General features: G+C 42.2%; 1 long non-coding RNA gene across 1 annotated transcript; it reads right to left on the reverse strand.

Moving 5' to 3' along the window:
* Positions 1-10,539: 10,539 nt before the first annotated feature.
* LOC124035095 lies at positions 10,540-12,959 on the reverse strand. The gene is made up of 3 exons (XR_006838680.1): positions 12,644-12,959; positions 11,625-11,755; positions 10,540-11,395 (listed from the first exon to the last, which is right to left on the reverse strand). It is a non-coding gene; the product is annotated as an uncharacterized LOC124035095 (long non-coding RNA).

A 12,959-nucleotide genomic window follows, 5' to 3' on the forward strand; every position in this document is an offset into this window, starting at 1 on the left:
GCAGGGTTTGCCTCTTCAGAGTCACGTCTCAGGGAGGAGAGGGAGTGTGGACCGCTCTACAGAGACGTGATGGAAAATGATGCGCAGGCGGGCTGAGGGATTCTCCTCTCCTGCAATGCAATGCCATCATGCCACTGATGTAATTCTTTTTTTGCCGATGTAATTCGGCCATTTACTCTCAATAAATTATAGCCTACCTGCGTTGAAGGGGTTGGCTAACTTGCATAGTTTTAACACCAGTTGGCCCAGAGCCATGGAGAGTTGGTGATGGAGGGCGCTAAAATTCATCTGGACAGTTAAGGTTTTTTCCCAGCCATTCGCAAGGCTGGCAATGTTCAATCAAACATTTTAAATAACACGATTTATTTGTAATTGATCAGTTATGTGCTACAAGTTGTCAGTGGATTAGCCAAGAGCATCTGAGACATCAAGCATTTCCAATAGATGCTTCTCAGCATTTCGGCCCATAGGTCGCGTAGCCTTGGTGACACGAAGTTGTGAATGAGGCTAATGTGAAAAAAAAGCAGCTGTTCACCACAGAAACAGGACACATTATTTCTTAAAACTACGCCTAGACATATCACTGGGGACACGGGTATCCCACAAGACTCAACAGGCGACAGGAAAGAAAGCCCATGAAAGAAAGCCATTGCGATCCAAATTGATGATGATTTCACATACATCAGTCTGATTGAGGTTATTTAACCTGGTCTGTTGTCGCCATCTGATGGTGATTATGTGAAATGCACAATGTTATGTCGGCTGCTGGGACTGCCAGGTCTGTCTTTTACCATTCTGCTCCCTGAGAAGGAGAGAAGATCAGTGACAACGGAATATTTACGAGCTTACTTCATTATTTTCTCTGGCAAGTTGGCATTCCTCATGACAATGCTCAATGCATAAAGTCATTGGGTGGTGTATTGGTGGACAGACAGACTAAAGTTAAACACCTTCTCAAGTGACATTAACAGTAACACAGTTCCCAAAGGTTGTCAGTTGAATAGCACAATGTTTCCAAAAACATGTATTGATCCGATTTTTTAATTGTTTGATTTTTTTCTTTGTTGCCGAGGCTTTTTTTCGGTGCTCTATAAAACGTGTTTGACTCACTGGTAGCCTATACTTTTTAAATGGGTCAGACAGTGCCATATATATTTACAGGAAGAGGAGAATGGGCCTTCCTCCCCCAGGGTTGGATAAGCGTCTCTCAACATGACCTGTCTCTTTAACAAGGAAAGTGACCTTTCATAGGGCTCTTTAATTAAAAATCTCACTCTGTGTATGTGTTCAGTACATGTTTTAATCTTCTGTCTCCATCACTCACATACACATGCAGAACAGTGTGGGGGAGGAGATGTTTTTCTCCATTCTTATAAACAGTCCATATTAAACTACCAGCTGTTTTGCCCTAAGTGACTCTAGCTATATTGGGTTGCTCCTGTAGTTTCATTGGCATAACATTTTGAACATTGAATAATAGACCAGTCAGTGTTTACGTAGTCTACTGAAGCCTGCTGAGTGGTCTGAGTGGTGATCACTGATTGTGGGCTATATACATATGAACTCCTCAACGTGAGAACCCAGGGTGTAGGCTTGTTGTTATTCATAGAAGTACATTTGCATATTTTCATTAGGGAACGCCTACTCTGTGAAGTGCACGTGTGCAATAACGCAATTCGCCTTCTAAACAACGCAATTTAAAAAAAACTTTGGCAAAGGGTAAAGTCTACAAATCTTAGTCCACTCTGATCGGAACAGATACTAGTTTTGGGGACAGACATCTGTATTGAGATCAAATGTTTCATCGATGAGAAAATGTGCGGAATGTTGGCCAAAATCCATCTCGTTCCATCTTCTATCACTGGCGGACAATGTGTTTCCCATCACTACCATATTTGGCACATTTTATTAATAAAGTAATTCATCAGTTGTCTTCCTCAAATGAATGAAGTGGATTATGACGCAATCTTTGCGAGAGGGAGGGAATCTGATTTAATTGGTCCTCAACTCGAGGCTCGGACACTTAATTCATGACAAATGTAGTTAGCCTGTCCCGGAGCAAGTGAGATCTGAAGATTTCGGTGACATGTAAATGTACCTGGCTAAAAGGAGAGCGACTTTATTGGTAGCAGTTATCCCAAGTTGAACTCTGAGTTGACCAAAGTTACCTCGCTAACTCCTTAAACTACATTCGTAGTATAAGGGTCTGCAGGCTGGCTCTGGCATTTTCAGGTATTTACTTTAAAAATAAATGGTAATACCACAATAATAACCTATGTCACAAGGAATAGTCTTATGTACTTAAATGTCCCATAGGGAATGAAGCGGAGTAAGTTAGTAGTCATGCAAGGAATAGTCAGCTCCACTGAGACATGCTGTATACACAAAACAAATGAAGATGTCAAAGTTGAACTTACTGTCCCATGTTGACACACACACACACACACACACACACACACACACACACACACACACACACACACACACACACACACACACACACACACACACACACACACACACACACACACACACACACACACACACACACACACACACACACACACACACACACACACACACCTAAGTAGGCCTAGCTACAACCATTCTGTCCTGGAAGTCAATTATGCCTTCCACAGAGGTGAAATACTTAGTAAAACCTTTCCCTGACAGAAACTGCCTCCTGACCTGCTCTGTTGGCCTGGATGGCTATGCCTCTCATGCCTTGCCTCGCCTCATCCCTGCCACACCCTGCTGTAGCCACATCTCCACATCACAAGGCTTTGTGAGGAAGTTGTGGAGGATGCACATTGCAACCACTAGGGTATCAACCTTGCTCCATCTGGCCGCAAGGATCCCAAATGCCTTCTCCACTGTCATTCTAGCTCGACAGAGACGATAGTTGAAGATTTCTTTCTCGTAGCTGAGGTTATACCCGGAATATGGCCTCATCAGGTAGGGCTTTAGTGTGAAGGCAGCGTCCCCCACCATTGTGTAGGGTATCTTTCCTAAATCTTCACCCCCCCAGGCAGAAAGGCATCTTGGGGCAGCTGTAGGGTTTTTGATGCCATTGCCCTTCCAAGTGGAGAGTTGGCATAGAGTCCTCCGTCACTGTTTCTCCCAAAATCCCCCACTTGAATAGCTGTGAAGCGGTAATTGGCATTCAGAAGGGCGAGTAATTTAAAAAACGGCTCCCTGAGTTTAGTGATCATAACAAGTTTTCCATCAACCGATCCCAAACAATTGGGAAAGTCCCATTTTTTCATGAAACTCTTGAGAAGTTCGTCTCCAGGTTTCCTCAGTGGGTCGTGGCAGATGGATCGCCAGCATCTTCCTCTCTATGGCCTCACAGGTCTTCATAATGCACTGCGACACTGTCTCGAATCCAAGACGATAGGTGAAGGCCAGGCTGCAAATAGTCTCCAGATGCCAAATACCTGTAATGACAATAGTTTTGTTATTGGATAACAATCAAAATGGTATTTTACTCTTCACAGAAGTTGAATTGTGCAAAACCAGATGGAAGTCCCTCCATGACACTTTTGTAAGGCACCTACGGAAGGCCCAGCCCAGTGGTTCTGGGGGAACCAATCAGAAAGAATGGAAATACATGAAAATATTATCATTCTTGATACCTTACGTCCAGCCAAGAAGGTAAGTTATTATATACATTTGAATTGATTGCACAGAATTTTAAATCTCAACAAATTTCAGTATTGCTGACTTTATTTTCTACCTGCTAAGTCACTATGTGATTGGTTCATGTCAGCTGGAATCCCATTTCTGAATGAGTGATTATATAGGCCTATAGATTATGAATCAGTCTCTTATTACAGAGGAATGATGAAAACCAGCAGTATTAGACATTGTGGCCTAGATTTCAGAAATATGACTAATTGAGCCTGAGCTGAGGTTTCTGAAGTTTATTTAAAACACATTTAACTTTTAATTTATGTTGACCTTTTTTCAGCTCAAGAGGCAACCTCAGCCTTGAAAATGCTGATTCGCCTTAGCCACAACCTACGGAACCCGATGACGCTGAAGGCGACGTGGTGTCCCTGAGCCATGACCCTGTGCTTCAGATGCCTTCTGGTCCTTCTGTAGCTCAGTTGGTAGAGCATGGCGCTTGTAACGCCAGGGTAGTGGGTTCGATCCCCGGGACCACCCATACGTAGAATGTATGCACACATGACTGTAAGTCGCTTTGGATAAAAGCGTCTGCTAAATGGCATATATTATTATTATTATATTATGCCTGAACAACAGTCAAGACCAACCACTACAGGCACAGCTCAAGACAGGAAGCCAAGAAAAAGAAAACAGAAAGTCAACTATCAAGATGTGGATGAAGAGCTGCTTGCATTTGTCAGGAAGCCAATCCCTTCTGCTGTTACCTCAGAGGATGAGGCATTTGTGCTCAAGCCTTGTGCCAGAGCTGAAGAAAATAGGAAGAAACAAGGGACGTCTGAAAGTGCAATTACACTCATTGATTGTAAACTGGGGTGACCAGTATGCAACACCTCTGCTACCACAATGGCTCTTTGATGCTCCACATGGAAGAGCTGGACTGTGGCCTATGATGTACGGCCAGCCCAGGCTTCAATACTCCTACTCACCAGGATCTAGGTCTCCAACACATAACTGGGATGACCAGCAGGCAACACCGCTGCCACCACCACGGCCCTCAAGTACTCCGCACGGAAGAGGTGGACTGCAGCCAATCATGTACGATGAGCCCAGGGATCAATACTTACCAGAACCTAGGTCTCCAACATATAGCTGGGATGACCGTACATTCAGTACATTCTCTCAAGAGAGCTAGGACAGAGACTCCCAGCCACATCAATAATCACCTCCGAAAAGGCAGAACCCAGCCCTGCGCATACTTAGGCCCATGTTCTGTTTTAGTGTTTTAAAAAGGGAAACATTTATGTATGCACTATTTGCACTTTGTTGTTGCAGTTATATATGCATTGCACCTTGCATTTAACTTTTTTAAATTGTTTTTTTTTTGCTTGCTTGGTGAGGTCTGGGCCAACAAAAGACAGAAGAGTCTTCATCTCTTCTGCACTCATCCGGAAGTATCGGTGATGTCGGGCAGGGTCCAAGAGCAGCTCCTGGACAAGGTGGTAGTATTGCCCATGCTCCCTTCTCAGGACATTTATGGGATTTAACCTTCTCCCCCTTCCCTGTCTGCACCTCAATAATACAAGGGCGACCAACTCCTGTTTTAGCAGGTGGCGTCTGTTAATCCATGCTGTCATAATCCATGTTAATCCATGCTGTCATCATCCATAACTTCTTAATATGAAAACCTGTTTATTTTTGTCAAATCGCTCTCCCTCGTCAGGATTCAAACTTGTAAAAGGGTAAATGTGTTAAGCCAAAACACCACAGGAGTTCAATCTCGTTTATCTCAATTAAGAGAAAGGGCTTAATCTATACATTTAAATTCATTTTCACACTGAAAACGTAATGTTAGCCAAATTGAACAAAAATATGACCGCAACATGTCAAGTGTTGGTCCCATGTTTCATGAGCTGAAATAAAACATCCCAGAAATGTTTAATTCGCACAAAAAGCTTATTTCTCTCAAATTTTGTGCACAAAATTGTTTACATCCCTGTTAGTGAGCATTTTTCCTTTGCCAATATAATCCATCCACCTGACAAGTGTGACATATCAAGAAGCTGATTAAACAGCATGGTTATTACATAGGTGTACCTTGTGCTGGGACAATAAAAAGCCACTCTAAAATGTGCAGTTTTGTCACACAACACAATACCACAGATGTCTCAAGTTGAGGGAGTGTGCAATTGGTATGCTGACTACAGGAATGTTCACCAGAGCTGTTGATAATTAAATATTTATTTCTCTACCATAAGCCGCCTCCGTCATTTTAGAGAATTTGGCAGTACGTCCAACCGGCCTCACATCTGCAGACCACGTGTATCCACGCCATCCAGCCCAGGACCTTCACGCCCGGGTTCTTCACCTGCGGGATTGTCTGAGACCAGCCACCCATATAGTTTATTAAACTGTGGGTATCCACAACCAAAGAATTTCCGCACAAACTGTCAGAAACCATATCAGGGAAGCTCATCTGTGTGCTCATCAAATTCCCCAGGGTCTTGACCTGACTGCATTTCGGCGTTGTAACCAAATGCTCACCTTCGATACACAGTGTCATATCGCGTCGTATGGGTGAGGGGTTTGCTGATGCTAGGCACAGTTGTGGAGACACAGCAACATGGTCTCAGCATTTCATATTATTCTGTAAGTAAATCTGATACATCTATTTAGTATTAATTTGTGGGTGTCTATCATCAATTTCAAATTATATGTTGTGAATTGCAATGCGTACAATATAATATGAATTGCAATTCATACAATGGCTTACTGGGGCTCTCTCATGCCGTCCCTGCAGGGGGTGCGTCACCTGAGTGGGTTGATTCACTGTTGTGGTCATCCTGTCTGGGTTGGCCCCCCCCCCCCCTTTGGTTGTGCCGTGGTGGAGATCTTTGTGGGCTATACTCAGCCTTGTCTCAGGTTGGTAAGTTGGTGGTTGAAGATATCCCTCTAGTGTTGTGGTGGCTGTGCTTTGGCAAAGTGGGTGGGGTTATATCCTTCCTGTTTGGCCCTGTCCGGGGGTGTCCTCGGATGGGGCCACAGTGTCTCCTGACCCCTCCTGTCTCAGCCTCCAGTATTTATGCTGCAGTAGTTTGTGTCGGGGGGCTAGGGTCAGTTTGTTATATCTGGAGTACTTCTCCTGTCCTATTCGGTGTCCTGTGTGAATCTAAGTGTGCGTTCTCTAATTCTCTCCTTCTTTCCTTCTCTCTCTCGGAGGACCATGCCCCAGGACTACCTGACATGATGACTCCTTGCTGTCCCCAGTCCACCTGGCCATGCTGCTGCTCCAGTTTCAACTGTTCTGCCTTACTATTATTTGATCATGCTGGTCATTTATGAACATTTGAACATCTTGGCCATGTTCTGTTATAATCTCCACCCGGCACAGCCAGAAGAGGACTGGCCACCCCACATATGCTCTCTCTAATTATCTCTTTCTTTCTCTCTCTCTGAGGACCTGAGCCCAAGGACCGTGCCCCAGGACGACCTGACGACTCCTTGCTGTCCCCAGTTCACCTGACTGTGCTGCTGCTCCAGTTTCAACTGTTCTGCCTTGTTATTATTCGACCATGCTGGTCATTTATGAACATTTGAATATCTTGGCCATGTTCTGTTATAATCTCCACCCGGCTCAGCCAGAAGAGGACTGGCCACCCCACATAGCCTGGTTCCTCTCTAGGTTTCTTCCTAGGTTTTGGCCTTTCTAGGGAGTTTTTCCTAGCCACCGTGCTTATACACCTGCATTGCTTGCTGTTTGGGGTTTGAGGCTGGGTTTCTGTACAGCACTTTGAGATATCAGCTGATGTACGAAGGGCTATATAAATACATTTGATTTGATTTTGAATTCGATTTGATACAATAACTTACACATTTACAAAATGTACAATATGTTACGAATTTGAAAAAAGTATATGTTACGAATTCCAATATGTTGTGGCTAACGTTAGCTAGGGGTGGCTAATGCTAATGTTAGCTAGCTGGCTAACATTAGCTAGGGGTTAGGATTTAAGGTTAGAAGTTAGGTTGAAGGTTTAAGGTTAGGGTTAGCTAAAAGGGTTAGGTTCGGTTTAGGGTAAGTAGCAAAAAATGGTGAGAAGTTGCAAAGTTGCTAAAGTTGTCCGTAATAAGATTCAAACAGGCAACCTTTGGGTTGGTAGACGTTCTTTACCTTATGTCTTATGTAACCGTACTAAATGTAACATACTCATTTGAGTGTCCCTGATTTATGTTTACCATGTTACGTCTAGTCTATGAGACCAGTCTGCAGACAGAGGCCCAGCCGGGCACAGGTGTTGAGGGCACATACAACAGACAAAGGCTGGTGTCTTTCAGGCTCCTATCTGGCAACTTTTTGAAGATGGGCCGCTTCATATCTGGAAAGTTTGTAATTATGACTATAAGATGTAACATTTAATCACAGTGAGCAGATCGGATGTATTGATGGAACCTTAAATGTATAGTGTTTAACCTTTAACATCTCAACTTGCTCAGCACATTAGAACACACACATACATAAGCCAGTGCATGTTTAAGTGCATATCAACTAGTTAGCTGTAGCGTTTGTTGAGGTATCTAATGTTAGCTAGCTGGGTGTGACAATACATAGGCCTAAAATAAAAACACACAATGATTTCAGCCTAGTATGGAAATATTGGGGTTGACAGACTATTTTGATGATGATGTTACAAACTATTCTGACAACCTGTCAAAACACGCAGCAAGCTTCTGTTACTGTAAATACTGTACAGTGATACTAAGTTGTTAGCCAACTGTACTAACGTGATGTAGCCTAATGCACTGATCTTACCTGATAGTGCTAGTTATTCCAATCGAAAACAGCAGACAACAAAACTTCTGATTTCAGAAAAAGATCACATAAGCCGTGGAAGTTTTAAAACGTATCTTCTATAGTAGTTCCGGACAATTATATAACTGTTCTCATTGGTCAATTCTTGGTTACTTCTTGGTTGCACTGGCGTCTCAGATTGGTTGACAAATGCAATTCTTGGTAATTGCTTGGTTGCAGACACCGATATGTAGCAACCAGAAATATCCTTGACTCACCATTGCCAGGGGGACTGCAATAACTGAGCTCTGTTGTCCATGTTTACAGAGAACAGAAATCGGTCTTGTTTTGCCACGCAATTGTCAGGTGATGGCATCTAGGTGTAGGGGAGATTCTCAATTGGTTTGCTCAACTCCTCCATCCTCTCCTCGCCTCCTTTTGAAATTGGTCCAACGTAACCGAGGGGAGGAAATGTGGAAACAAATGGCTGGAAGGAGACTCCTTCACTCAAGCGGCATCATTCAAATGACATTTGGGCTACAAGGGTTTAATCACAACTTAAATGTGTCAAGTAAAAGTAGTAGTTGTGCTAGACATTTTATAGATAAAAGGCTAAGTAGCATAATGTTTTGAAATATGTGCATGCTTTTCTCCTCCCAGTAAACAGCTGTTTCAAATGTGGTGTAGTGGATCTCAAAACTCTTCCGCGAAGGACAGGTAAGATACTCTTGTGCTTCCTCTTTGGGAGGAGGCTTCGCGCAGGCGAGGGCACTCCTCTGTTCGCCTGCTAACTAATTGGCCCTTTCTCAATTATGGAACGCCGTTTGGGTCTTAAAGCACGTGGTCAAAAGGCGACAGTTTTAATGCTGTTTGTGTAAAGTAAGCAGGTGCTAAATGAAGTTCTTGGAGTCCAGTGCGATACATTCCTACATTGGAGAGGGATGCCCTTCTAAGTTCTACTTAGAAAGCAGGATATGGGATGCTCTTGAGTAGTGAGTTTCCATATATCTAAGGAATCTCAAGTTTGGTTAAATTCTTCAGGGCAAATTCATTGACTTGTTTTACTTTATAGATTCAAAAAGGGTCTGGAATGTCAAGGTCTCCTACCTTACATGAATAGACACTCAAGCCTCTTCGGAGAGGTTTTCATCTACGCTGAGAAATATCTTTTGGCCAAAGACATGGCCTCTCTTCAAAGCAGAGCGCTCCCCACCTGTTACCAATCAAAGAGCAATAGAGAGAAGAGTAATTTGTTTCTGGAGTGACTGACTACTGGAGGTGGAAGGTTAGATGCAAAACCATGATCAATGAAGTAACACGACCCACATCAGTAAAACATCACCTAATCACTCACAACTGTGGGACAGCATTTTATAGCCTTATTCTTCCATGGGCCTCCTAAGAATGTAATATATTAAATCCCAAACTACGTTCTCCAACAAGTGTTACTTATGTTACATTTTCACTTCAATGCTTCAGCATTCCTAGGCTGGGATTGCCAGTGGAGCCACAGCTACAGTTCTTTGCTACCGCACGGCAAGTGGTACCGGAGCACCAAGTCTAGTTCCAAGGAGGCTTCTAAACAGATTCTACCCCCAAGCCATAAGATTACTGAACATCTAATCAAATGGCTACCTAGACTATTTGTTGGTACTCTATCTATGCATAGTCACTTTATCTACCTACATGTATATATAAACTTGACTAACCGGTGCCCCCACACATATGTAACGGTATCCCCTGTATATAGCCTCGCTATTGTTATTTTACTGATGTTCTTGAATTATTTACTTTTCTTTTTAAATGCATTGTTGGTTAAGGGCTTGTATGTATGCATTCCACTGTATGGTCTTCACCTTGTATTTGGTGCATGTGACAAATACAATTTGCTTTGATTTAAATCATTAATTTAAGGGGAATTATCCTAAATATTTATTGCATGACTACCTAGTAAGTTCAGAATACTGCAGACAATGTTAATTGGTGATGTGTCCCAAAATAATTGATATTATGAAAGTTTCTGACAGGATTGTTCAACAGCAAAAAAAAAGTTGTGTAGTGAAAGTTTTCAAAAACATTACAACCAACCAGAATCAATTGGACACAGTAATACATAATGCAGCTTTAATATTTTAATACATGTATGATTTATTACAGTGGGTAAACTGAGCATTATGCAAATTAGTTAAGTCATGTATGTCAAGTACTATTTTACAATATGTGCAATGTTACCATAAATAAATCTTACAATAAATATGGACATTTCTTTTACAGGTGCAATGGCAATAAACGACACTGTAGTTGGTACATAGGTCGTGGTGCAGCAAGTTTAAGGGTAGTGGAGAAGCACAAGAGGGACTTTGAGTGAAGTAACTGAGGGCAGAAAAGGATATCAGGGTGCCCAGGAACTTGAAGCTGCTGATCATCTCCATGTCAATGTACAGTAGATGGGAGAATGGTCAAGTATCACCATCTACTTTGTTTACGTATCACCATTATGTCAGGTCCCACAGCTCCTTCATGTACTCATGTGTACCATGGTAGTGTCTTTTGTCCATTCTGGGGATACAAATTCTTATAATGTTTAAAAAAAATCTAAATTTGTTGTTAAAGGATTTACACCCAGAGCCCTGAGTCTGCTAACCCGTTTGTAGGTCAGGATGGCGTTGAAAGCAGAGCTATAAAATGCTCTGATGTATGTAAAAATGTATAATTGACATTTGTTGGGACAATAGGCAAACTGGAGTTGTACATTGTGCTACACAATCTATTGTTCCAGTTTTTTTTAAATCGATATCAACTGGGCTGCAGTTGAAATGGTAAGAAGCTTCGATATCATGGGGCCCTAACTTCTAACGTCATTTCCTGGTACACCCACAGACACTGCAGTCCGATGCCAACCAGCGGCTCTGTGTCCTACGGTGGCTGAAGACATTTTGCCTGACGTCAAACATTAAAAAGAGTGTCAGATTGAAGTGTCTGGAAGAAAATGTAAACAGAACCACAAGAGCAGATTACTTTTTTGTCATCTTTACTGGCACAGTTTTAAAATGTATAATTGTAGTCACTTTCAATTGATTCATTGACTCCAAGAACCATAGATTGTTTGTAGTTCATAACATTAACAACTGACAAACGTTGCTTGACTGTAATTTGGAATACACGTTTTAATAACATTGGCTATTTGATTGGGTTTAATGTTGCATACCTTGTGTTGTGCATGCATGGCCAACCAGTTAAGAATGACCAGAATGAATTGGTACTTGATGAATCAGGTCTCCTCCTCTGCTGCTTCATCAGCCTCCCCCTTGCCCACTCCAAGCTCCTCTTCATGGTTCCCTTTTTGCAAGACACAATTTTGTGAAAATAAAGCGGAAGGAATGGGAATGGGAATGGGTATATGCCTGAAGTTATTTTTACCCTAATAAGATTTGATGGAATATAAATATTCAAAAACTGAACGTGCATATTAAAGTCTACTCTGTTCGAAAGCTGACATGTAACGTTTGCTAACTTCTAAGGTTTTACAAGGCTGTCACTAGCCAAATTTGCTTTATGTGAGCTTTGTGTTTTCATGCCAATCACGAGCTAGCGTGACTAACGCTAGCATTCAAATGAAAGCCAGTTGCCAAGCTTAAGTTGTTTTGCTCAAATATGCGGCTTTGGGCAAAAACGTAACTCAAAAACATATCCTGCTTCAGTACTAGCCGATAAGTCACATTTAGGTAGCTTGTCTTCCTTAAGTCAATGATAAAGCTAAATAAAGACACCAAAAATCGAGAACTACCAGGATTTTGAGCATCTCCATTGTCTAATCTACATATGCCTGGCCCTGCATTCAAGCAACAATCTTGCTAGTATGTCATTTACCTTGATAGTATTAACACAGTCCAATGTGTTTTCGTGGCTGTTATAGTTTACATGTTTTTTTCAGCAGGGCTTTTAATAAAACACAAGACGGTGCCGTTCACTGCGGCTAGCAGTATGACCTGGAAAAGTTTGAGGCTAACTATATGATATAATATGGCCGGGGTTCGAGGCTACCGAGGTTAGCTAAATTAGCTAGCAAGGATCTGATTTAGCCTATGCTAAGCACTGCTGATCCTGGTGCTAGATTAATGTTAGCTGCATTTCATAGCCAGTGATGAGAAACAGATCCTTCCACTGTAAAGTAGCTGATAAACATGACAATTCAGTAACAACACATTTCAAAGACAAAATTGTTACCTTGTAAAGGTTCAAACTGCTTGCAGTGGAAAAGGAAGTTCCTTCAAACTGTGAAATCTGGTTGAAAGTAGGAGCTAGGGAAATTGGCTAGTAAAATTAGCATATTAAAGAACGAGTTAAGTTAGCCTGTGTAGGTGTATATTTAGCAGCTGTAGGCGTTAACTAGCGGCGGCAAGGAGAGTCACAATTCCACAAGTAGACAATGGACCTGATCGAACAACTCAACGTGGACGAAAATGCGCTTGTATGAAATGAGAAGCTCCTCCACTCGTGGGTCATCAGGTAAATTACGTTTACAGGGTTGGATCTCAAAATA

Source organism: Oncorhynchus gorbuscha, linkage group LG05 (genome assembly GCF_021184085.1).
Source record: "Oncorhynchus gorbuscha isolate QuinsamMale2020 ecotype Even-year linkage group LG05, OgorEven_v1.0, whole genome shotgun sequence".
Lineage (NCBI taxonomy): Eukaryota > Metazoa > Chordata > Actinopteri > Salmoniformes > Salmonidae > Oncorhynchus > Oncorhynchus gorbuscha.